General features: G+C 45.7%; 1 protein-coding gene and 1 long non-coding RNA gene across 3 annotated transcripts in view; both read right to left on the bottom strand.

Moving 5' to 3' along the window:
* Positions 1-1107: 1107 nt before the first annotated feature.
* LOC139672864 (uncharacterized) lies at positions 1108-7183 on the bottom strand. Its single transcript, XR_011697999.1, has 3 exons — positions 7045-7183; positions 2263-2297; positions 1108-1121 (listed from the first exon to the last, which is right to left on the bottom strand). It is a non-coding gene; the product is annotated as an uncharacterized lncRNA (long non-coding RNA).
* Positions 7184-17336: 10153 nt separating this feature from the next.
* Positions 17337-23987, bottom strand: part of LSP1 (lymphocyte specific protein 1) — a 50137-nt gene continuing 43486 nt past the window's right edge. For both annotated transcript variants that reach the window (XM_071558802.1, XM_071558803.1), the window contains exon 11: positions 17337-18744. The gene's annotated coding sequence lies outside the window, so the exon portion shown is untranslated. The remainder of the gene's footprint in view (positions 18745-23987) is intronic.

Genomic DNA, 23987 nt, shown 5'->3' with positions numbered 1-23987 from the left:
GTCGTGTGTTCCTCAGGAACTGGACAACCTGCTCTTCTTTTCAGTTTTAAAATGTAAACTCAGTCTGTGGACATTGCCAAAATGACAATGGCAGGATTTCACCAATGATACATTGTGTGGACTCTGCACCAGTCCTTGCTCTAAAAATTTCTGAGTTTATGGGCAGGTTAGTCTTCAGCTTTTTCACCATCCCCAGTGGCTCAGACAAACACCCCTCACCACAGGGTGAAGGCTCTGCTTGTCATTGCTCCAACTTGACTGATATTTTTGTTTCCAACTGTTTTTTTTTCTTTCCAGCTGGTTTACTGATCAAGTGTTTTAGATCACCTTTAGCAGCAAGCACCAAAGAGAAGGGTGAAGTACAGACAAGGGAAAAGCAGGACCAAGAATCAAAAAAAGATAAATTACATTCCACATTTTTTGTTACCTTCTTCTTCATACTCCTCTGCATTGAAATCGGAAAGGGGGGAGAGGGGGGAAAGCAGACAAATCAACCATCAGCCTTGATGCATCAGTAGGACACTACCCAGGGCAGGGCTCTTTGTGCTCACAGGGGTGCTGGGCAAGATGGTCTCTGAGAGGCCACTTGCTAATCAGCAAGTAAAATAACAGATTAAATTGCTTTGAAAATAAAAAAGAGGAGTTATAATAAGGGGGAAGAAGGTAATCTTAATTTTTTTCTTAGGCAATAGGAACTCAGGATTATATATGCATTAGAAGGAAAAAAGTACACAGAAGGCCTCTGAGTATAAGAAAAGCTTCTATGTATATTGCTCGTATATATTGTGGGGATTTATATTTTAAAACAGAAAATATTACATATACAAAAGCTTTTAAAAACTTGCCAGCAGATGGCAGTGCCTCTACAAAAACTAGCAAGTGTCCCCTGCAACCAGGGCATCAATGTTGGCCTGAAACCCCAGAGACTGCCCCCAACAAGAACACGACCAAACTGCTACAGGCAGTGTAAAAACACCAGAATCTGGTGATCATCAGACAGCCAGAAGCATAGAAAAGAAACCTCAGATTTGTGTAACAGTACCAGCTGACAGCCAGCGAATACTGCAGGCTTGCGCAGAAGCAATTAGAGACACATTTAAGACTTACCCTCTCCTTGTTCCCTGTGAGAGAGGAAAAAAGGATATGGAAACTAGATGAGTATTTCTCCCACTCCATATTGTCACCAAGCTTTAAACCACGTGCTGAAGCAATACAGCATTGTTTAAAGTCTACAGTTACTTCTTTCCCCCATTCTCTCTGCTCTTCCAGGAGATACTTGGTTTTAAGAGTAGGAAAGTGACTAGATTTGGGTTTTATTTTAAATAATGTTCCTGATTCTTAAAGTGCATGTGGATCCATATCCAGAATAATCCTCCAACCCGAGGCTCTAACATGATACCCACACATGAGTGCTGACAAGGGCTGATAAAGGTGGACCTCAGTTCCAGTGTGCCAGGCCTGCACCTGGTGGCCCATGCCAATCCAAACGTGTTACAGACTCCCTAAACCCTAGAGCTGTCTAATTAAAAATTGGCATAAAACGTTGCTCAGTGTTTATCCCACAGCTGTAGATGCACCAGTCTCATGGTCTGTTCCCATTCCTTGCGCACACTTGCCAGCTTCTCCTGCTCTACCATCCTCTCACACGAAACTCAAGCCTCAGAGCAGCCCTGGGGCCAGATCCTAAAGGATATGTTAGTTAGAGATTGCCTGAAAAAGGTGCCAAATATTATCTTTAGAAAAAAATTTTAAAAGCTGGACAAAATTACACAGGATGAGCTGAACTTATCCCCCTAGTGGAAGAGAGGGCTATGAGACCACTGCAGGTCTTTTCATGATTCCTCTGATCCTGTGACTGCTCTAAATCACTCCTGTGTACCTACTGATGCATTAATGTCAAATGACCCCATTGGGTTCTGTCATACTATTCTAGATCTGTTAAATCAAGGCAGAAAGGGGCTCCTCCACTGCACTGTGTATTTTATTCTCTCTCCTCTAGATGTAGTGCCACAGCCACTGAGGGCAGGCTGAGCTGGGTGGACGTGTTTCAGGCATGTCCTGTGTTGGACAGGGAGGGAGTCAGGTGAACTTCAGTGGGTCTTTGACACACAAAGTCAAGATGCCCAATCCCCACTGTCTCAGGGGGCTGGAGGCTGCGCACATAAGACAAACAGGCCTCTCCTCCCTGCTGGGATGCCCTTGCTCCGCTCCATGGAGCCAAGCTGAGCCAATGCACACACATACAACTCGTTTTCTACTTACACTTCCTCGGTATCAGACATGTTGGCAATGAGTTTCTAGACAAAAGAGAAAGAGAAGAAGAAGAAAAAAGTGTTATTAGTGAGGGCACCTCCTAAAAAATTCCAAGGCAGAAGCAGATGGGTTGATATTTGAAAACAAAAAAAAGCTGGGCACCTGCGTTGCCACACAGCAACAAATCCCCCACCAACTCTGAAATTTTGAGAGAAACATAAATCTTTGCCAGCCAGGTCAGAGGACAAGGAGAGGGGAGGAAAAAAAGATCATCTGGAAAGACATGTCCTGTCAACTCAGGTGCTTTTCACAGGGGGATCCAGTGAGAGAAACCTGGACCTGGCTTTAGTTACAAAATCTTCAGAGCTCAGGGAGACAGGCGCAGGCCAGAGTGTCTTCTCACACCCATCTGACATTTCCATCATTCCAGCAAGGTCAGAGAAATTTTTCCTTATTTTATGCTGCCACAAGTGGGGAGGCACCAGTTCCAAAGCATTAGAGCTAAAAGAATAACTGAAACTACCACTATACCTAGAGATTAGTCCTTATTTTTCAGCACCCAAAAGTGTGTCCAGTTTATACCACCGATGAACAAGTGAACAATAATCTGTTCATTAGTTTAAGAGGAAAACCAGCCATATGCCTGGTTGGGCAGTTCACATGGATATAACCATTTCTATGTAATGCACACTATGGCTTTTCTAAAAGCACCAACTACCCTGAGGCCAGGGGAGGAGGTGGGGAAGAGCCCCCCAAAACTTCCTCCAAATCCACAGTCAGTCTCAAATTAGAAAGCCAGGCTTCTCTTTGCTGCCCTTAACCCTGACTTTCATGACTTCATTATTCAGCTGATATATGAGAGACATCTTGAAGGAGCAGGTGGGCTGACTTAGGTTCAAAAGAAACAACTGCAGCTCAGCAGCTTTCTATTTCAGAGGAAGGCAGTAATCCCACAGACTCCAACCCTGCTGTATAAGGAATTCTCTCCATTCCCCAGCAATGACCCTGGGCACCATATATTAACACCAACAGGATTTAAAACCCCCATGAGAGATAAACAGCCAGCAATTTTTGCTCTAGTTCCTCATTTATCCTCTTTCTGAAAGTCAGCATTGCATTGGAAGTAGTGCCACCAGTGGCTGTGTTATGACCTGACCTGAGAAGCTGGATAGGAGAGTAATCTACTGCTAGGACATAGGTTCACCCAAGGAGTACTTTGGGGACCCTAGTCCCACCAGGAAGGAGGAATGTGAGGGGAATTTTGTGTTTGGGAGGAATTTCAGTTCTGCAAAAGGCTTTTCTGTTGCACCAATTCATGCTGCTTCTTTTGTTAATTACTTGAATACTACAACACTGCTGGTCTCTCTCCCCGGGTCTTTTTTTATCTAGATCAACATATTTTGGGGATAAAGACTTCCACTTGCTCTCTGCACAGTGGCTAGCATGTTAGCCTCCCAAAATTATTTGAGCTGTTAAAAGTAATGCATGACAGTATGTTCGTTTATGCAACAGGACAACAGAGCTTCTTTAAGCAAAACCCTGTGGGGAGAACGTGCCTAATGCACAGCTGTTGGCTTCTTCCAAAAGGCATGATCTGCAGAGACTCAAGGCAGTGCCCATTCCTCCCATGAATTCTGCCTTTAATTTGTAAATGCAGATTTCCTTCTCTCCAACATGGAGGGGGGGAAGAGGACTTTTAAAAGGCTTTGGGCTAAACTCCTCTGTCATTCCAGCGAGAAGAGTGGTAATACTGCTCAATGGTGGAGAAGAAATCAGCTCAAGAACCCTGGGTATGCACACAGAGAGTGAGCATCTGTTCAGTGTACAGTAGGCACGCAGCACAGTGCATGCTGTTCTTTCCAAGGCAATTGAAGTCAACAGGAGTCTTTGCAATCAGGCTTTCCATTAGCAGTTATTGGAATGAGCTCATCTAGTCTCCAATTTAGCTCTAAGGACATCTTGGTGGGGGTTGTCACATTGGCTGTTCCCCTACACCCTTCCATATTTGTTAATTCAAGCACTGCAAATGCGAATGGGATTTTGCATGGCATCTGTCTGTGCACTATTAAAACAGAACGAGAATGCCAGCATCCCTGACACCACAAGATCCCAACCCAGAGGGGGTTTCTTGGCTCTGGATAAAATGAATTAATAACAAATGCATTGGCAGTCTGCAAAGATGAGCCAGACACAGGAACCCCACAGACTGGGGCAGGGGGAACAAAAAAATCCAGGGGAAGATTGCAGATTTCAGCCTTGCAAGGACCAAACATTCAACCAAGTTTGGTTGCTCCATCAGGAGGAGTTGGCATTTAAGGTGGAGGCTGACTGCCACTGCCCTGGTTGGAAAGCCAAAAAGGTCTCATTTCAAGAAGAACAAGGTGTCTGTCCACTTCATGGCATTCAAAAGCTATCTGGTCCCTTAAAGCCAGGGGCAAAATGCAGACCATCATAGCCACAGCCATAGAGACAAGAAAGGCTCTTTGATGCCCAGCACTATCCACGTAGCTCTATCATCAAAGCAGCCAACAAAATTGAACTACATTTACATCCAAAAGGCAATAAAGCAAGCAATCTGTTAAGAGGGGTATTTTTTGCAGTTAGGATTAAGTTCACTGAAGGCAATGGAAAGTCTCCAGCTGGCTCAGGATTACCCTTCAGTGGAAATTACTTTACACACAGCAAACTCAGCCCAAGATTAAGGCTGTTAGCACCTTAAGGCAATAATTGGGCTTTGTTTGTACGGTGGAAGAAAAATGTATTCTAGTCTTGACTGAGGTCTAGGGATGTAATAAAATCAATTAGTTAATACTGCACAACCTTTGGAAGGAAATCAAAACACATGGGAAAGTTTCACCAGACAGAAAACTTCCTGCCTGCTCACACCCCTTAAAGGTGAAAGCAAAGGTTATTTTCTGCATTTTATTCAAGCCAAGCAGGTCATAGCTGGAAGGACAAAACCACAGATCCTTATGAGCTCCAGGTGGGCAGGAATGCCACGTCCCTTTTGGCCCCAAATGCTCCTGGACTTGGCTGAAAGAGCAGAGTCAGCACATCCCAAGAAGCCTCTTAGCAGCTGAGAATGCATCCGGGAGGGGGAATGGGCTGCCTTGCACCTCCAGGCCATGCCTGGAAATAACCCACCCATCAATCATCCCCTCCCAAGCCGGGCCATACAAGGTAGGCAAGGTAGCAAGAGCCATATGGAAAGGGGGGAGGGCAGAAGAGGCCATGCATGGCAATGGGACCTGGCAGGGACAGCTATCAGGCAAGAACTAGGGGTATGAACCACTAAGAATCATACAGCCACACTTTCCTACCAGGAATAGCTGCAAACCCACTGCGTGGATTTTTTTAATATATGTACATATCTATATTAAAAAATAAAGGTTTTATATATATCTAGTAAATATATTCATACACTTCTCTCTATAAATATTATATACATATAATTTTTAATATATATTTCTTCCAGACCTCTGCCTCCTGCCTTTGTTTCTGAATTGCTCAGTACTTTCCAGCAGAAAGGGGCTGGAAAGTGAAGCATCCACCACAGCACTGATGCTGAAACAGGGCAGCAGGACCCAAGTGCTGCTGCCAGGTCCACTGACACATAGCAAAATCCCAATTCCCTGTCCCAAAATATACCCTTTGTCCTTGCCTTCAGGGTGGTATGATCTGTCTGAACTCTGCATAGGGTTTTCTAGTAACAAGGCTGAGACAGGACAAAAAGCCAACAATCATGCTAAGCTTATAACCCCCCTCTCCCCAGTCTTAGAATCATCAAGGTTCGAACAGACCTACAAGATCATCCAGTCCAACTGTCCACCCACAACTACCACTGTAACCCTTAAACCACTCAACCATATCACCCAGTGCCAGATCTAAACACCTCTTAGACATCTCCAGGGGTGGGGACTGGGATGGCTGTCTGCCCTGGCATCACCTACAGCCTCACTGGAGCTTCCTCACAGAAGCAGCACAGCTCCCACCCAAATAGCTGGCACCAGAGCCACCTGCGCTGGTGTCTCTCCCGCTTTTGTAGCATACCCACCACCAACAGCAAGAGGCTGATCCAAGAAACATAAATGGGGTCACAGAAAACTTTGCCCTCCCACAGAAAATAAGAACATTGTGAGAAAAATTCCCTGTGTGCATGGAGGAGCAGGAGGAAAGGGTTAAATTCAGAGTGGTGATGGGATGCTCCCTGTATCCACAGCTTTAAACTCCTTCACTTCAATGACATGACCACCCAGTGTGGGTAACTCCTACTCTCACAATTTTCTTTTTTTCTATGGGAGATGGCAGTTTTCCATGCCAATATGTATGTTTGTTGGATCTCCCTCTAGCCCCACACTCCACAGCCATCCTCACCTGCCAGCAGGTCCCCAGTGGTCCTGCTGTTCACACCTCCTGCCTTGGCCATCCCTTTCTCTGGGTGACACGGGAGGGAAGATCAGGACTTTGCTCCTGCTGCTGGAGGAAGTTTTCCCTAAGTGCCCTAAGAGATGACACTTAATTTCCATCCCCACATCTTGGTTTGGGAAGGGTCTGTTCTCCCACTATTAATCCTTGAGAGTTCAGAGTACCCAAATCAACATGGGTGACATGAGACTTGTGCAATGCCCAATCAAAGCCAGGAAGGAAAAAGTGTTTTTTCCTTAGAATCCTGGACCAGATCCCAGGGACCCTAACCCTCCCCTGATTCTTCTCCATTCAAACCAAAGCTCAGCCCCTCTGCAGTGTTACCCCCCCCCACCAGCAACATCCCTTGCCAAGGATCCCACTTACCTGGAGGAGTGGAGAGAAGCACCAAGCTCCCTGTCAAAGGGGACGGGCAGGCTGGGATCTGCGAGCGTCCCAAGGTGATGCAGCTCTCAACTTATAGTGACATTTGATCTTCTGGAAGAGCCGATTGGCCCCAGACTCCCTGCACTGGGCAGGGAAGGGAAGGGAGCAGGGATAGGGCAGGGAGGGGGATGAGATGGCGGGGGAAGCAGGGAAAAGGGGAAAAAAAAGGTCATACCATGTATAGGAGCAGCTGGAGGAATTGCACAGATGATACTAAGATGGAAGGGACATGTTTGGAGACAAAAACTCCAGGGCTTATGTTTCTATATTTACAACCCACCAAGCAGGCAGAGCTCAAAAAAGGGTATCTGAGGCAAAGGCACCTCAGAAACAAATTATGGGGCCCTGTAGCTTCGTGGTACATGGCCACTGCTTAAAACCTGGTCGTGGCACCCTGGCTCTTACAATTTCAACACTCAGTAGCAACCTCCATTTTCTCATCTTGGAAGGGGCTCTTCCCTGCTGCTCCTCCACGAGCAAACAGTTTCAGCTCTGCTGCAGGGTAGGAGCCTACAGAAGGTTTATAGATCTTCCATGTCCAACACTCTGAAACCAGCAGTCACAGGTACGTGAGAAGTCAGAAGCACACAGACACACATGTTGTGTGTCTGTGTGCAAGTTCTGTGTGGCACACCATACACACACACACACAAACACCACTCTCTAAGACTACCAGGGCTCTGCCACACACCACAGCTTGAGGAGACCTGGAGCTAAAAGCAAGAGAGCAGGAATGCAGCAAAAAGAGCTTGTTTGACTCATGCTATGCTCAGAGCCTTTCTTAGCATGATATGAAAGCATTATTTAAGTAAGGACTTTCTGGAGAGGGCAAACCCCAGATGGCTGGACCCCACCTAGTATCTTCTAGGCATCTGGAGTGGTTTTGCTGCCTGAGCTCCCTCCACAGTTGCATGGCTATTTCGGCAGAGGATTGCAGTGCCTCACACAACCCTCTGGTTCATGGTCTCCATTTCACTAAATCTCACAGGCTTCAGCTTCCCATCCCCTCCCTCCCGCCCCTCTCCCCTTGGCAGGGCTCCTCAGCAATGCAGTGTGTGCCCTCCAGTGTGCCTGGCAGCTCTAGCACCCCCTTTCTCCCAGCCTGTAGGAGCAGAGAAAAACTTTAGGAGCTGCAGGGCAGGCGATATTTTTGGCCCAGGTCACAGATTGATTCCTGCCCACTCTTTCCCTGCTGCTTGCACGAAAGGGTCCCCAACCGAGGATGTAGAGACAAGCTTTTAAAACTGTGGAGGGGGAGCACAGCGCTGCAGCCTCCCATTCACCAGGTAACATGCGTGAGCTAAAATCTCCTCTCCAGCTTGCATTCTCCAACTGTCCCTCGCCTCCCTCCCGCAACCCAGCTCCACCCAATGCTTTTGTTACTTGTTGGGTGGGAGGGGGACAGTGTATCTATACTCAGCACCCTGGCTTCATGTGAGAGTTTGCCGGCTGTGGGGGACTGGGTGGTCACTCTGTGCTGCTGAGGAGAGCAGCATCAGCATGAGGACACACAGCGGGACCTCTCATCATCACCTCCATTACCCCTCCCCAGCTCTCCTGAAAGCACTAATGCAGCAAACCAGCTTTCACGCTGCATTTTTGGCACCATCAGCATTTTGGGTATCTTCCACTGGCTAATTATCCTGAGGTGCTCCACCAACTGGGCACATCTACAAGAAATACCATATTTGCCCAAACTAGCAGCACAGTGGGGATGTATGTGGGGCAGATTCTCCCAGCTATTTCTCCTTTTATATTTGCAATGGACTCAGTTTGGCAATGGCATTCACCAGCCTTCATTGCCTGTGCCTGCCAGTTACAGACTGTCCCTGGTGCTGATGGGGTATTGTGACTCAGGCCTTTCATGCCAAGGACTGGATCAATCAATTAAAAAGAAAGCATGTGTGTGCAAGTGCATGTGAAGTCTGGGCTTACACCAGGGTGGTCCTCAGCAGATATTGGCCTGAATGATCCCATGGGTCCATCTGGCCCATCTGCTGTGAGCCATTTGTCAGGAGCAGCGTGAGCATCTTGCAGGGTTGCACAGCCTCTGCCAGACCAGTGCTACTTGTGTACACTGGCAGGGGATGCTCCACATCACTCAAGTTCAGCTCTAAGCATCTTGACAAACATGATGTTGCTACAAGCAATATGGCAGACAGATATCAGACTCCTCTCTACCACAGCTCTACTTTCAAATAGATGAGATGCAAACACTGCAGCCTGCAGTATCCTCTTAGTTCCTATGCTCAGCTCAGTTCCTCTCTTGGGCATATCAGACAACTGCTCCAGACAACATCCATTTTTACACCATGCATCGTGTCCATGCTGTCTTCCCCACCACCACCCCCTATGAGCATGGCCCTTCTGCTTAGTACTGTCCCTAAGGACATCTGTGCATCCTATGGGCTGCCTTTGTCAGAGGCTCATGTCCGTGTCACACATCTTGTTTCCAGACCCAGCATGATCTGGTTCCTTCTTCCCATGTGACTGAGAGTACCTTCTCCATCCCTCTGGAAAGAGGGCTTGCCTGATGCACACGTCTTCCATTTGCTCTGCTGTCACCTGGTTCACCACCAAGGCTCATTCCCCACTGCCGAATTTATGTTTGTCCTTTCTTCCCTTTGTAGGTCTCTCTGTCCACTTGGCATGTAACTATAATCCTCTTCAACATTTGTTTTGGGCCTTAGTTGTATACCTTGTGCTTTTCACACATTCCCTATGTCAAGTCCTTATTTAATCTCTTGATACCATCACAAAGCAGTTTCATTAACACCTGCAACATTTTCATCATCAGCCTTGTCCTCCTTTACTGTAGATTCTCCTGCTCTAGGATATATATTTTGTGCTGTCTTGGCATCATGTCTTCCCCCTGCATCAGCAGCAAGTTTACTGAGACTGCCACAGAGAAGCCACACTCTAGAGAGTGAGCAAACCACCACCACCTACCTCACACTCCCTGCTGATCACATGGACCAGATGAGGGAGAGATGATCCCAGCTGTGGCTGCACAACTACCAAAAGCCATTCAATTTTGCTAGGTGGGTGTGTAGCAAGCATCTGTCATTGGAGAAGGCCCTCTCATCAGCTGCCAGGTTAGGAGACAGCACCAAGGCTAAAGAGCACATGAACAGGTCACAGAAATGAACCAGGGTCTCCAACCACAAAAAGTCCATCTGCCTGCTCACCTCAAGCCACAGCCTGGCATACTTTTACAGTGACAGCATCCCAACTGGGGAGAGGATACAGCAAACCAGTGTTCCTCCTTAAACAGGGACTAGAGGGTGGGGCAGAGATCTAGGCATGTATCCCTTAGGTAACCTAGCCCAATGTTCCATTTCTTCTCAGTAGGTAGGAACATCCAGAGTGGTTATTTGAGACAGGCCACAGGAATTTATTGTATTGCAGGGCCACTTGTAGGGAAACTAATCAGCCCTTCTCATCTGTTTGACTAGTGGTTGACCTACTGCAACAGCCAGTGCCTTTAAATACAATACACACTCATCAGCCCTGATAATTTTACAAACTGCATAAAGATGGGGACTTTGGCCAAATGCTTGTGTGTGTTTTGTTTGTTTGGGTTTGGGGCATTTTTCAAAATACCCTTTCCCTGTGCTCATTGCACACCAGTCAGTGGGCAGCATTTTCACAGATCATTGCTTCCTATGGCTGGATAACACTCAGCCAGTAAGCTGAAAAAGTGCTGGAAAAGTTCATCTGAAAACCTTTAGAGCCCTGAAAGTCTGAAGTATTACCCACATTCATTAAAAATTATAGAGTTTGTAAATAAAATCATCTACATCCTTCCCATAAAACAGGTACTCTTTCACAATCTGAAAGAGAACAGATTTCTGAAATGAAGCAATACCTACCTCTATCCCCCAGCTACTCTCCAACACTGAAGAAATGGATCTAATTCCAGAACAAATATTGTTTTGGCCCAAGAGTCAGGCAAGAGGACCTCATGAGATCTTTCCTCAGCCAAACTTGCCCATGACTCTGCACTTACACCTTCATGGCAGAGCTACAGAGGAACTTATCACTGACATCTTCTGTCATTCAAAAATGGTTAAGTTATCCAAAGTGAATTTATAAGGAAAATGTGTTTTACATGAGGTGCTTCATCATTCACAGTCTGAATGTTTCTTTTATTCCCCTTCCTCTGCAAAGTCATATTTGAATGTTTTCAAAACAATATTTTAAAATTTTTTTCATAATACAGATATTCTGGCTTTGGCCTGTTTGTCCACTTATACAGACATCAGCCCTGAAATAATTGAAGGCATCCAGAAAAATGTGTTGATTAAGCTGACTGGGAAATGGTGGGATGTGTTTTTTTGTTTTGTGACAGTTACAAAGATTTTATGATGATTCAGGGCAGGTGGGAAATGGGAATCACAAAAGTCATTTGGGAAGGAAAAGTAAATTTTTTATCCAGTTCTTCCACACCCTTTCTTCTCCTCATCCCCAAGAAAGGGATTCTGCAGCAGGGTTTAATCAGCAGTTCAAGGTCAGAGTAGATGCCCCATGTTCATTGATCAGTCAGTCTTTCCAAGTTAATTGAAGTAGCTGTCATTAAAAAGGCACATCAGATAGTGGCTAAGTAAGTCTGTTCAGGGAAAGGACAGAATATATATATAATTAATTTCTGTTCCTCAGTAAAATCCAATGACCTGTTTTATGCAGCCAGTGAAGCAGAGATCAGAATACTCTTAAACTTTATAATCATCTCCTCTAAGTATTAGCAGACCATTGTCCATTTTACTGGCGATAATGGGATCCCGCGGAATGTGAAACATCTCAAATGGGCTGAGCAAATACCATCTTTCCTCCCTAGTGTCTCTAATACCACCCACATGGCATTTGGGCTCAGAATCTCTGTCCTTGGTGTTGTCTCATTTCCCCAGAAGCAACCTGGTGCAGTGTTTGCCATGCACAGTGATGCACCTCTTGCAGCAGTCACTCAGACATAGCGGAAAGCAAATAGTTGCCAAGTTGTGGGTTCACCCACCTGAATCTTGGAAGGTGGCTGGGCAACCTCAAGGTGCCAACACCTTCTCCTAATGGTGGCTTCATGATATCTCAAAGCTTCAGGGGCATAAAAAAAGAGAACAAAGGGCAACAATGAAGCTTTCTCTTATTAATGACCAAATTACCTGTGTATGCTTCCACCCAGCTTCCTGTTACTGCTGTTCTCTTCTTTGCATCTGGTGGGAGAGAATCAACTAATACTTCCGTGAAGGACTCTAGTGTGTCATTCCTTCCGGGAAACTCGATTGGTAGGAAAATCTGCTCTTGTCTTACCCCGTCTTATCCTGTAAGAGCAGAAACTCTACATCTCCGCATAACAAACAGGAAGGGATCTGAACACTTCCTACTTCATCATGTGCAAACAAATTAGACTTTTGCATCATTCATACAATGCATGCTGCAAACACACACATTAGGCTAGTGTGGTTTTGGTAGTGGCAGCACAATAGCAGGGTACAAGGTATCCTGGGGCATTTTTGAAATCTCTTGAAATATTCTTATTCATAATGTCAGAGTGGATGGGGACCAAGTTTCCTATTGGATTGGCTCTGGTTGTTACTGTCTAGGTTTTTTTCCAGAAACATTTTCAGTGTTGGAGACACACAAAGTCACCAGCACTCCTAAAAGACAAGGGTAGTTCTGAGACGTTGAAGTTGTCAAAGAGGAATTAATTGCATTAGATTATTTGCATGAAGGATCAAGCATCTATCCTCAGTCCTTCCACAAGTCTGCACTGCACTAAGGAGCAGTGTGTCCTGCAGAGCCAGGCATGATCTCATCAGTCAGCTGGGAGGCAGAGAAGGAAAAAGCAAAGGGAGAGCTCACCTCCAACACCAATCCAAAAATACCAGCATATACATCCCTTCCATGAGAACTGGTCTCATCAGATGGGGCACAACCCTCACGGATGCAGAAAATGCTTTTCTACCTTGATCCACAACAGAATAACTCAAAGTCGGATTAGAGATATATTAGCACACAGGGTCAATAGACAACAAGGCTTCGCAGGGTGGTACTGGAGAAGCAGCAAGAATTTGCCTTCAGAGCTGGCTTTGTGGCATAGCTCACTAGCTTCTCAAAAGCCAGATGGTAAACAGGCCAAGCTTAACCTGGGTGTAAAGCTGCTTTGTAAACCTCCAGGAAAATGCTTCTACATGTCCCCAACTTCCCATGAGCATAATTAACCTCCCAGCTGCCTTCGCATCCACACTTAAAGGCTCCTGAAAGGCTGTGAAAAAGCAAAACCCAACCTGGGAAGTCAGCTGCAAAAAGGGATGAAATTCTCCAAGGCCAAGAGACAGTAAATAACTGCACGGTGTTTGGGTAGCTTATAGATTATCCAAGACATTGGTGCTATTTTTACCAGCTTACTTAAGGAGTCTTGGCCCAGATCTTTAAGTCAAACTGCACATAAACACCCCCACCCCCCCCCCCCAAAATCCACCATATTAATCAACTCCAAACCTCCTCTGCTCCCAGTGTAGCATTTTCTGCACTTGCACCCCTTGCATATAGCATGTCCCTCACCAGGAATAAGTAGAGAAAGAGCCAGCATTTGCATTCTTCCTTTCTCGAGAAGGTAATAATCAAAGCACAGCTCCAAATTTATATTTTGCAACCCTGACTTTTTCAAAACAGTAAATCTGACCAGCCAACTTGAAAAGTCTCCAATTGGTTTCATCGCCTGGAGCTACTCTGCTAGAAGAGCTGTCCTGGCAACACTACCATCATCTGCCCTTCACTTCTCCAGTACTTGAGATGCCAAACTTTGCAGGGCCAAAGTTTAGGAGCATGCAATGGTGTTACTCGATAGCCCTTCATGCTAATTTTGGGCGATGAAACTTCTCACGCTTTTAAAAAGTCCCTTTATTTATTTTTAGGAAACTGCTTGTACTTACGGGCTAGCGTAAACATTCATTTCCACCTGGTGTTTTGAACTTACCTACAGTACTCTAAAAATCACAAGAAACCACCACCTGACATGATCTTGAAGGAACAAGCACTGTTAATTTTGTAAACCAGATCAAGTAACACAGTGCACCCAAGATGCAAATGATTTCAGATGGAAACAAATTACACATCAGTAAGTAGTGAATTTCTTTTTCCTTCAGTCAGTATTGATTTCTAATTTTTGTTGTAGACTGTTTCTCCATCATTTGTTCGTTTGCTTTGGAAGATGTACTTGCTGCAGCTGCTTTAGACATTTAAGGCACAATCCCTGTAGGATTCAGGAGATCATCCTTGGACACTCTAGATCTAGGCTAAATATCTCTCCAAAGATAATGGATCAGACTTGACCATTCAAGACATTGCCTGAGTCTCATCCTCAGACTATTTACACCCAAATGGATGAGAGAGTGACAGTAAAGATTAAGGCTGGGCAACAGGACAGGAGCCTGAAGCTGCTGTTTTGGGGTGTCCTCAGAGGAGGTGAGCCAGACCAGTCAAAGTGCTTACAGCAACCACTGACAGTCTCTCCACAACCTTGCAGATCTACCTACCCAACCAAGCACTTCTGATTATTACACTTACAATTTGCTGCTTTCACGTTTTAAACTGCTTGCTCATATAAATCCCAACACTATCTTCCCCTTACTTTGCTTCAACTCCCTCCTCCCATTCTTCCCCTCAACCTCAAAAGCCTCAAGTCTTGATCCTTTCTTCTATTTATTTGAAGAATGAAGAACACATGTCTTTAGCACTTCTAAACCACTGTTATTTAAGAGTTATAAGGAGGAGATGAAACACCTTTCTGAAAATTTGTGATCTAAATCAAATCCTTCTACTGCAACTGAAACCCTCAGGGGACTCATGCCAAAGCACAGGGAAATTGCCTGTAATTGTAATGGGTTCGTCATTACTGAAGTAATGGTAGCTTCAATCGCACTTCTTGTCAATGCGAGATTCATTCTTTACCTGCTTTAAAATACATACATATGTATGTATGTAATTTGGCATAAGGGAAAGTGTGTTGAGCTGCCAAGAGTTACCAATAGACCAACCTCAGCATCTTGTTCAGCAGCATATCAGCTGTCACCTCATTATTTATAGCTGCCCTGCTCTTTGAGCTTGTTTATTTTCCTTCCCAAAGGTGGTGGTGGCAGGAGGCAAAACTGATATTCAGGCTCAGGTGTCTCTGAGGCTGACCTTTCCTTCAAAGAGCAGAAACTGCAGACACATTTCAAGGAACAAAGTCATTTGGAAACTCTAGACTCTTGTGTCTGCTGTCTCACTGGAGGCCCAGTGAAGAGCTGCAAGTGTTGAGCAGAGATCTGTTAATTAGTGAGCACATATACATTAGGATGAACATTCAAATGAGTCTATAATTATTTCTATACCTGGAAACAGTTCCAGACAAAGTCCAGCCTCCAGTCTCAAGGCAGAACAAGTAGTACATAAAGACCTAACATTCAAAACAGACTTGAGTTTTCCATCAGATAAGCTTTCCCAAAGTTTAAATAATGCTGGTTTATGGCCTGCAGGAAATGGGCACTGCAAAGGTCATATTTTTCAATTCCATCTTGCACACACTCAGGTAGAATCATCTGTTAAACCCTGCTGGATAAAAGAACAGCCCTGAAGCCTGCCACAAAGACAAGCAGCACATTTTAGTATTAGCACAGCTCCCCCCACACTTATTTTAGAGCAGATGCTGTACAAAAAGGATGTTCCCCTTCAGCATAATCTAGACAAGGAGAAAGAAACTACTGCGAAGCAACACCTTGACGGGTGCCTCAAGGTCTGACAGCCAACATAGGGGTCCCAGTCCCTCTCTTCAGACAGTGCTAGTCTACAAAGTGGATGGTAATTTGGGACAGCATCCCCTTTTTTTTATTTTGTTGTGTGGGGAGGTTTCACCATTCTGGTAACCCCACTGCCACTCCCACCACAAGCACACCATCTTCCTTTGGGAGAAGAAACAGTACATCATAAAGTTAATTTAACTGTGGAAACATTTCCCCTGGTAGATATAAGTACCTCAAAGAGCTTCACACATCTGTTCCAAGCCAGGTCTTTCCCTGGTTCCTGACCACCACTAGAGAGCTCTGGTCTTCCATAACCTGCTCACTTCTCTGCTGTGACTGGAACCTGAATTACAGCACTTTATTGAAAATAGACCTAGGAGTTTGTGGGCTTTAAGTGAAGAAAATATACTCCACAAATTAACCCTCCCTGGAGAAGGAATCTTACATAGGCAGCCTCTTGGGCCTTGTCTGCACTCTCCAAAATGGCAGGGCAGAGGAATAGATAACTGCAGGAGTTTTCATCTTTTCCTCCAGTCAGCTACAAAACAGAGTTGAAAAACTGCTGTAATAAGTTTGCACACATGCAAAGGCAAAGTAATGCTGTTTCCAACTCAAACCAGGACATCTCTATACACCACACTGCTACTGCTCCAGCCTCACTGGAAAACCTCAGCAGAGGAAGGGCTGAAGAAAAGGTGGGGCCAGATGCTGTCCATGCTCCTCAGTGCTCTGAGGTACATGGATTCCTTGAATTCCTACATTCAGGAGCTGAAACAGGGATGGATAGGACAAGGGTATAACCAGTAAGCAGAAAGGTAACAGCAAGAAGTGATACCTAAGAACTTTCTTCTTCCTAACACTTTAAAAAAGCGTAGGTTAAGGACAGCAGAAACTCTTTGCTGTCTTTAGATCATAAAAGTGTTATTAACTGGAAGGTCACCTCCATTGAGATTTTTCATTAGATAGTTCTAGGTAGTCATCATCTCAGAGTGCTGGGTCCCAGTACAGATAGCTATACTGACCTCATCAAAGCTGGATAAGCAGGCTAGAGAGGATTTATATATATATATATATATGAAATCACCAGTGATTTTGGCTTAAAGCCTGTGATGTTGCTCAGTTCTACCACCTGGGGAGGTAAGCTCTGTGCTTCTCGTAGCTGATCACTCCCTGAGAAGTGTCTGCATGCTGCTCCATCTCTCATCCAAACACCACTCCCTCGCACTTTACAGTGTATTACCCACAATGAAAAATGCAGCAAAATGACATGTATCTAAATGGGGCAGGAACACAGAAAGTCCCTTTGCTGCATATATCAAGCTTCTTTTCTTCTTGTCACTTAACCTGAGGTTTCTTCTCCTCCCCCTAACACTCACACACAGAGTTGCAAAGTCATGGAAAACAGCCTTGCTGCAGAAAACTCCTATATGAACAAAATTCTCAGAGTTGCCACCATTACAACATCATCTGCAAATTTTATTAAATGCTTACAAAATAGGGAAAATCCAGGAGGCACAAAATTTAAGCAGAAAGCACACTAATGCAGGAGGAGAGACAAGCTGTCCTCCCTCAAGGAGAGCACAAACAACTTGTTTTTATTATATTACGTTGACATGGGAAGAGAGTAGGAATAAGAGTTTAAAAAGGAGATAGGGGACATGTTAACACCATGAAGTATGAAAGAGTGAGAGTTCAGAAACAGCCCTAGGAGCTGATTTGCAGACCTCAGGCCCAAGGCCAGAGGTGCAACTCTTAGAATTCAGGTTCCCCAAGTTCACATCAAGTTTTGGCCTCCCCAAGCAACTCACTAGGATGGCTTTCACCAAGGATTATGCTTCCAGCATAAAAGCAGCAGCCATTTCCCAGATATCCTGTTCAGCTCCAAGAGCACAGCAAGCAGGTTATCAATGTGCCCACAACCGCTGACTTTCAGAATTGTTTCTGGCACTGCAGCCCACAGGTTAGAGAATAAGCAAGTCACTTTCCCAGAGAAGAGAGAATACCAGTGGTCAGCACTCCTCACACCTGGGAAAGGAGACATCCAATCCATTATAGATAGGTAGAGGAAGCCAGCAGCTATTTGAAACAAAGCTGCTATTGCCATTGTCAAGAAAGAAAAAGGGCAGGAACATTTTCACATGAGTATGTAACTATGATTAAAGGATGATCTGGAAACTAAAGAAAAAACCCCAGGATAAGTAGAAAATGATTTGATGTACAGAGAGACCAATAGATGGAAGTCCCTCAAAACAGATGTTGTAGAGGGACAGAAGCTGCATTGTAAACAGGGGAAGACTTCACCCACAGATGGCACCAGCAGGGTGATACGTGGTCCTTGCACTCTCCTCACACTCTCTCTGCAGTCTTCTCACACTCAGAAACTGCCTATTGCCCTCCTTTTAAACACTGATTCTTCTACCAGTTTACTGTCGAGCTCCTTCTCTGCCACCACCATTAGATAGTTCTAGGTAAAGTCATCAGCCCCACCAAGGGCCACAAAAGGAGAAATTCATCATCCCATAGCAAAAGCCTTGCCTGCTCAGCAGGGCAGCAGATCCCTCTCTTCTGACACCTAAGAGAGGGAACAGAGCCACAGCCTCCCACCTCCATAGCAGCGACAGATTAAAAAAAAAAAAAGCCAAAGAGTCACATAGAAGGTTAAAACAGAGATAGGTTTTGCCAGCTGATATAGTTCCTTTCATCCATCTGGAAACAGCATGGGGTACTGCTCACACCCCAAGAGGAGACAGGCTGTACCAAAGCAGACTGGTATCAGTCAAAAGAGAAACATCCTTCAATTATCTTCTGTGGAGCAGAGGAAATAGTGGCATGGAGAGTTGCAACGAGCCAGGACCAAGCTCAACTGCAAGACAAGAAAAAAAAACAAAACAAGGTTATGGATACCATTTAGACCATTTTACTTCTCATACCCTCAGTATCCTTAGGGCTGTACAGAGGTTGCACTTTGTCCAGCAATTACAGGTGGTTTTTTCCCCCACCCACTTCCACAGAGCCTTGTAAATCAGCCCTTAAGGCTTCAGCAAAGGCCACCATTCTGGGAATGTCCATGCTCATGGTAGAGCAGATGCCAAGGGCTGCACACCCAACAGAGGTCACAGCTGCACTCTTGCCAAGCCATCACCTGCCCCAAAAAGTAGATTAGCAGGTTTCCTCTCAAGCCCAAGAAAGCCACTACAGTGTGTTCGTACAGTCCCCAGCTGCCACAGCTCTGTTTGGGACCATCTGCAGTGGTGTTGGGTTCCTGCAGCTCTCCATCTGCTCCATGCATGACAGCTGGTGCAGCCAAGGAACTCCAGCACACAAATGAGTTTCCAGTCAGTTGATAAATGATTCTTGCATGCTGACACTCTCCCACTAATCATGATTTGGGGCTGATTGCAGATGAAGCAGTCAGAAGAACAGGTGGGGTCCAAACACAGGTGACCACATATCCACCCACAGGCACTCAACCAGCAGCAGGGAAACTTAACCCTTTAAAAGCCTCTTCACTTCTAGCTTCATTTCCTTCCAGCTTATCACAAACCCACGCAAGTTTCTCAGGCAATACTTCCTCTGTTGTCCCTGAGCTTTTAGCTCCGACCTTTCCACTAGCAACAAAGCAAGCCTGAGCATCCCTTTGCTTTTGATTCATTATGTGGCAAGGGGAAGACCCAAATCCTAAGCACACAAAGCTCTGAAGGAGACTCAAACAAAGCCAAGCATGACAGGGAAGGCAAATAAATTAACAGCTGATTTCCTTTTGCTGTCACTTAGCATCTCTCTGCCTCACTAGTCAAGCACACAGACTCCAATACAGTCACATGCCATGGAAGTTACAACACACCACAAGGTCTCAAGACCCACAGTACAACAGATTTCAAGTCGGTTGGGATGCTGAGACAGTAGCAAGAGTGATTTTTAAGACCATGGACTACTGTAAGAGAACAAATCTTGAAGTTCTATAGCACAAAGCAGCCTCTAACATTAGGAACAGAAGAAAAATCTTCCTTGTGCATGCACACTGTATGTAGGATTCCTACTCCTAGAACCCCCACGCCCTCCTCTGTAGAATCTGGCAGTTTGCAGCAAATCCCAGGCAAAAATTCTTCTCTGACTCGTGTGGGAAGCTGCATTTTTCTGGGGTCTGTGGGACAGACAAAACACTCAAAGAGCTGATCAGTAGTTGAGAAGTTCACTTTCCTGCCTCTTCAGTATTCCCAACACAAGCCTGAAGCAAGTCAATCTTATAAATCTGGTTTACCAGTGCTGCTGAACCATAAGTCATCTTGTAGTACAGGCTGTCCATGGGATCACATTAAACAGGAGCAGATTAAATCATTCCACAATAAAACCTACCATCAGATGCATATATTTGCTCACCCTTCAGCAGATAAAAATATAGGCACAAAAAAACCCCCACAAGCAATTACCAACTCCTCCAACAGACATTTTAGATTCTTCTGATCCAGAAGAATCTAAAACACCCATGAGGTTGGGGAAGAGAGCAGGTATATGATGAAGGAATGGGGTGTCAGCCTTTTTGGGGGAGAGTGAATACTTGCTTCTAAGAATAGCTCTTGGAACAGAACAAATCCTAATGCCAGCCTTGTGCCTAAGGCATAAAGTTGATAAGACACTGGGAATGCCCAACAGTTGTCAACCCCATATGGCACAAATCCCCTTCAAGCCCCCTCGCCAAAACTGCAGAAGGTTTCTCATGCCTGCAGCCAAAATAAGTCATAGAATAGTTTGAATGGGACCTTTAGTTGAAAGGGACCTTTAAATGTCATCTAATCCAACACCCACACAATGAACAGGGATATCTTCAAACTAGATCAGGCTGCTCAGACTCCCATCCAACCTGACCTTCAATGTTTCTAGGGATAGGGTACCCACCACCTCTCTGGAAAACCTGTTCCAGTGTTTCACCACCCTCCTCATAAAAAAAGCTTCTTCATTATATCTAGTCTTAATGTACCATGTCAGTTTAAAACCCTCTGTCCTACTGATACATACCCTACTAAAATCTCTGTCCCTATCTTTCTTCTAAGTCCCCTTCATGTATTAAAAGGGCCACAATAAGATCTCCCCCGAGCCTTCTCTTCTCCAGGCTGAACAACCCCAGCTCTCAGCCTGTCCTCATAGAAGTGTTTCATCCCTCTGATCATTTTTGTGGCTCTCCTCTGGACTTGCTCCAATCCTTCCTGCACTGAGTGCACTACTTGCTAGATGCTGCACAGACCCTGCCCACCACAGCCTCTCCTCTGGAGGACAGCTTATCCACCATGGTAAGGGCTTGACCTTGAAGCTTTTGAGCTCTACATGCCACCTCTTCAGTGCTTTTATTTGCAGCTGTCCTTTTTTTTAATTCCCCTGAAGAGTCACCCTTCTCTCCCAATCCACAAGCAGTTTTGGCAGATAGACCACCTGCTTGCTCAGTATAGATCACCTTGCCAGCCCAGTGCTGACAGCAGCACTGCAAACCCAAAGCTGACACCAGGCACTGAAGCACAAATAGCTGTTCTGCACTTTGGAGAGTTTGATTTAGGAGACTTTTCCCACACAGTAGGTATCACACTACACATCCCTTCTAACCAGAGCAGGTTGAGAGACACCAGGAACCAAGCAAAGCATATACAATAAATAGCCCCTCTGGGCAAGCCTGACATCACCCCAGCCTCCTCTTTTTTGTTTCAGGATGTTCAGTTGCACCCAGCACCAAGGACTAAGGAGCTCAGATTTATGCTTCACTTCACAGCAAAACTCAGCAACTCAGTGCTGAGCACAAGCCAGGACAGAGTCAGATTTCTTTCTAGGGGCTGCCAAAGAGTCATTGCAGGTCAGAGGCTGAGTGTTTGGTGCTCCCTAGGCTTGCTCAGGAGGAGAAAGGGGAGAACTGAGAGTAATCTTATCTTTCTATCCCAAACACAGACCCTTAGTCCATCTCAGGAAATCTGACCAGAGCTCAGCAGAAAGGTGAGATGGTGAGCTAGCAACACAGAGCAGGAAAAGCAGCCATGCATACCCATAGGAGCAGCCCAGTGTCAACCAGAGGGCTGCAACTGGAGATAGGACTGGACCCAGACCATAAGTCACTTCTGTTTCACTGAATAAGTTATAGAGGGAAGACAGTAGCAAAGCTCCCCAAAGGAAAGAGAAAACTTGGGTTTATCATGAATGGAGTGCAGGAAGAAAAAGTTGCGCCTGTGCTTCATGCAGCAAAAAGAGACCAGTCAGAGTCAGTGCTGTGACAAAGCACTTTCTCACTGACAAACACAGCTTTTTGAGAATCTCTGCATTTCATAGGGGTGTCTTCATGCCAGATGAAATAAATCAAGGCAAGTGTTGACTTTGACTCAAGTGACACATGTAGTTTATGCCAGTCTGTTGTACATAACATTGTATCAGAGTACTAATAACCAAAAATCGGAAAGCCATGAAATGTTCCTGGTTTGTGCCTCTGGAGACATTTCAAAGCTTAAAAGATTTCAGACCCACTTTGTTTCCCTTGACATTTCCTTCCAAATCCCATTAGGACTTGTCAAGACACGAACATCTGGGGTCCCAAGGAGCTCTTACTGGATTTTGTGCTAATGCCAGGAGAGGAAGGGCTCCAGATTTGGCAATACAGCCTCCCCCCAGTGCATTTCTTGCCTTTCCACACCCACCCTCCTCAAGACTGGCTAAGGTTATGTCAGGAGAGTAAGGAAACCAAGACTGATGCTCTTCTCCCATAATACTGATTCCATACTCATAGCTTTTAGAGAGAGAGGAAGAAGAGGATGTATGTATAAATACTTCAGAATCTAGCCCACACCTACTTTAAACTGGTTTTTTTCCAGGTAATGACAATGCTGATAACAGTATCATCCTCCATCCAGCCTGCTCCCATCCACCACCACCTTTCTCCCCCTCCCACCCTACCAAAGCCAGGGAAGGACAATCTACGGCTCCAGCGGCTGCTGAAAAAGGCAGCCAAGAAGAACGCCATCTTCACTTCAGAGCAAGCCAAGTCCTTCCGATCCAGCCTCTCACCCGTGAATGAGGCCAGCCCTGACCAAGAGGAGTACGATGAAAGCACTCCCCCAGCAGAGACCCCTGAAACCACAGCACCCCACTCCACCAGCCTGCCAACCCACATCTCCATCAGGCCAATCAACCACCGTGCCCCCTCCCCTTTCCGAAAGGGCAAGCCTTTCACGCTAAAAGTCACTGAGCAGAGGCGCATTGCTGAACACGTCATGCTCACGACCTCCTCGGCCATGCCCCTGCTACACAAACCAGAAACTCCCGAGACTCCACAGCAGCCTGAAGCCATGGGTTCCCACCTCCCATGTGAACCTTCAATATCTGTTTTCCCTCAGCCTCCTTCCAGTACATCCAGTAAAGAAAGGACACCAGAGGTTACCTATGTCACCAAGGTGAACACTTATTTCCATAGTGTTAAGCCACCCAGGGCTAAGACTCCCACATCAAACCTGACCCAAGGAACTGTCAACCATGAAGACAAAATGCCTTATTCCGTGGCACCTCAAACAAGCTGCTCTGAACCACCTCCAGAGCACATACCCACCTCACTTGATGACAGCAAGGCCACAGCTCCCTTGCTGGAGCTTCCCCTCCTTCCTGTTCCAGACACAGCACCTCCTGATCCTACTGATCCTGATTCCAAGCCTTTTCCTACTGAGGAGTCCATCAAGGCCCCTTCACCGAAGCCCAGCATTTCTGATGGCCACACCAATAAGCCTACAGCCCAGGGAAGTGACACCAAAATATCTGGATCAGAGACAGCTCCTGAATTACCCAAGGAAGACAGAGATGACCTAAAACCATCAACATCCTGCGCTCCCTGGAGGCAAGCACAACCAGCAACAGCAACTCCAGCACTAGCTGATGGTACTGAGTCTACCTCCACAGACACCAAGGCAGAACATATCATTCAACCTCAGCTGACCCCCAGCTTACCCACCACCCTTCCCCTCAAAGCTGAGCCAGCACCATCATCAGTAGGAGCAGCAAGATCACCTGGAACCAGTACCAGTGGCTGGCATCGCCTCAGGAAGCACTTGATGGTGCAGACAGAAGCACCCAACTTCCCAGAGCACA

The sequence above is a fragment of the Pithys albifrons genome, chromosome 6, assembly GCF_047495875.1.
Source record: "Pithys albifrons albifrons isolate INPA30051 chromosome 6, PitAlb_v1, whole genome shotgun sequence".
In the NCBI taxonomy this organism is placed as follows: Eukaryota; Metazoa; Chordata; class Aves; order Passeriformes; family Thamnophilidae; genus Pithys; species Pithys albifrons.
The sequence above is the reverse complement of the archived record's forward strand: the minus strand, read 5'-3'. Positions and strand labels throughout refer to the sequence as shown.